Raw genomic sequence first — 2508 nt, 5'->3', positions numbered from 1 at the left:
TGCGAGTTGTGAATCGAGTCACTGGGTAGATCGAGAGTGCGTGCAGGACAACTTTCGCAATATGATGAGTTGGCCAAAGACACGATATGGGATGTAGACTCTTTCTTAGAGTTGTATCAATTACCCCTCTAATTTTTTTTTACAATTTAATCCATTCAAACTCTTTCTTAGAATTTCATTTTAAAATTGTTAATGCATAACTTTTATATGGGTATACACTTAAATATAATAAAAGATAAAAAAGACACTTTCCTAAAGTAAACATTCCTATTCTTATTCCTATATTTAATGTAAATAATATAAAGAGGACTTTATCCTTTAAGAAAAGTACTATAAAAGGAGTATGCCGCTAAAGGGTTAGTAGGCATTCATTTGAACAAACAAATTCAACAAAAGAGTAAGCTAAGCATTTCGGATGGCTCAAGTGTGTCCTCTTGGTATGTTCTTCGTATCACGTGTTCTTGTAATTATTTTTTTGAAGTTGTTTCCACGTAGTTTAGTGGAGCGATTTGTAAACTTTGAGGTTGTCGTATAACTCTTTTTTAATGTTTGAGTTATCTATTTTCTTTCCAACAACCTCAAAGCTAATGAAAATTAACCGAATTAAATAGATAGATAATTTTCCAATAAAATAAATGTTTTTTTTTTTTTTTTTGGAGAATAATAATATTATTTAGATTTTTTTAATCAATTATAATTAAAATCAAGTGAAAATATGAATTTTTATTTTAAAAAAAATTATATAATGTGAATATGCTTGCATTGAGATGTATTAACAAATTTAACATGAATATTTGTTTGAAATAGGAAAAAGTAAATGGCCAGAAGTTGTGGGCTTAAAATTTTGTGTTGCTGCTGAAGTAATAGAAAGGGAGAATCCTAACGTCAAAGCACAAAAGATTCAAGTTGGGAGTCCAAGAATTTTAAATTTCAATCCTTCACGAGTTTGGGTTGATGTCAATCATGACGATATAGTTGTTTTGGTTCCTATAGTTGGTTAAAAATATATGCATGTATTAATGTAAAATATATGAAATTACTAATAAGGTACTATCCAACTACCACTTTCATTATTGAATTCTCTTAATATCTTAAACTTAGTCTACTACGTTCTAATTCACCCCATTAACGAAATTTATGTTTTATGTCATTAAATTTTCTACTTAATTTAAGGTCGTCACTGTATACATATCATGAACATTGAATGTGGAAATACTTCATTTAAACTTTCATAAAACGTCACTTTCATCTTAAAACGCAGCCATAGACGTACGTGTTTTGAAAATACCTTTAAAAACGACATAACAAAAGACTAAATAAAATAAATAAATGTTTAAATTAAAAACTTCCTATTCTAGCCTAAGTCTAAGAAAATAAATACGATTACATTATGCATGTGTCATGGTCTCGAGTTGTGATGTCATCGTTAGCACTACAGAGAAATGTCTTGTTTTAACCTAAAATAGAGGTAGCATGTGGCTTGAGTATTTAAAGAAATACTAAGTAAGTGACTCATTATTAGAGGTTAAATGCAAGAACATGCGAATGCAATGATGAGACTTATCAATTTTCCTACTGTACTATCCTAACAGGTAACTTGAATGTGTATCATATACTCTGCCCACAATCTATATGGGATCCTAACGGGTAACTTGAATATGAGAATTGTATATGTGTTTTATTTCGATTTATGAATGGTTCTCAACTTTTATGTCACGAAACATAGCCATAGAAACTAAATCTCAAATAGCCTATAAGTTTAAATTAAATTTGAATGTTGTTTGTTGTTTATTTTAAATTTTGTTAACATTTTCTAAGTTGACATTAGGAAAAAGTACAAATAATCACATAAAATTGAACAAAACTAGCTACATGAGATAAAAATTTATGGGGTTAACACGATTGAAATTGGCAAAAATAAGGTAAAGTAGAAAGGTCCTATGCAAACCTATATGCTACTAAATGGAAATGCAAACTTAACTAATACTAACGTATAGTCTATTAAATTTAAATTGCAAACTACTCTATACGTGTCACGGTCTCCTAAGTTGTGATGCCACCTTCCATCGTACACAAGAACCTTGCCTTTACCTAAAAAATTAAGAGTAGCACATGACTTAAGTATTTTAAGAAATATTTAGCAAGTGACCCTCCTATCGGGGTTACATGCAAACACATACAACTATGAGTGGGATCTATCATATCAATCTATATTCCTACGGCGGCTATCCTAAGCAAGTAACTGGATTGTATTTACTATTCTACACACGACCCACGTCTGCGAGTATGAACCCACCAGTCGATTCGCACACCTCCTTGACCCCTTTCTAGTCGGGCGAGCATTCGTTAGTAGCTGTTGATGTCGGACACTCATTAGGAATAGCGGCCATCATAGCAGCATTATGATAACTATAATGATCGTGTTCTTGCTTCGTAACATACGTGTCCGCACCATCGTAAAAGGAGAAAGGGTATCCTTAAATGCATGAACGCACAATGATGCATGAG

General features: G+C 31.5%; 1 long non-coding RNA gene across 1 annotated transcript; it reads left to right on the top strand.

Moving 5' to 3' along the window:
* Positions 1-356: 356 nt before the first annotated feature.
* LOC111465154 lies at positions 357-1073 on the top strand. Its single transcript, XR_002714152.1, has 2 exons — positions 357-437; positions 808-1073. It is a non-coding gene; the product is annotated as an uncharacterized LOC111465154 (long non-coding RNA).
* The last annotated feature ends 1435 nt before the right edge of the window (positions 1074-2508 follow it).

The sequence above is a fragment of the Cucurbita maxima genome, unplaced genomic scaffold, assembly GCF_002738345.1.
Source record: "Cucurbita maxima cultivar Rimu unplaced genomic scaffold, Cmax_1.0 Cma_Scf00028, whole genome shotgun sequence".
NCBI classification, from domain to species: domain Eukaryota; kingdom Viridiplantae; phylum Streptophyta; class Magnoliopsida; order Cucurbitales; family Cucurbitaceae; genus Cucurbita; species Cucurbita maxima.
The sequence above is the reverse complement of the archived record's forward strand: the minus strand, read 5'-3'. Positions and strand labels throughout refer to the sequence as shown.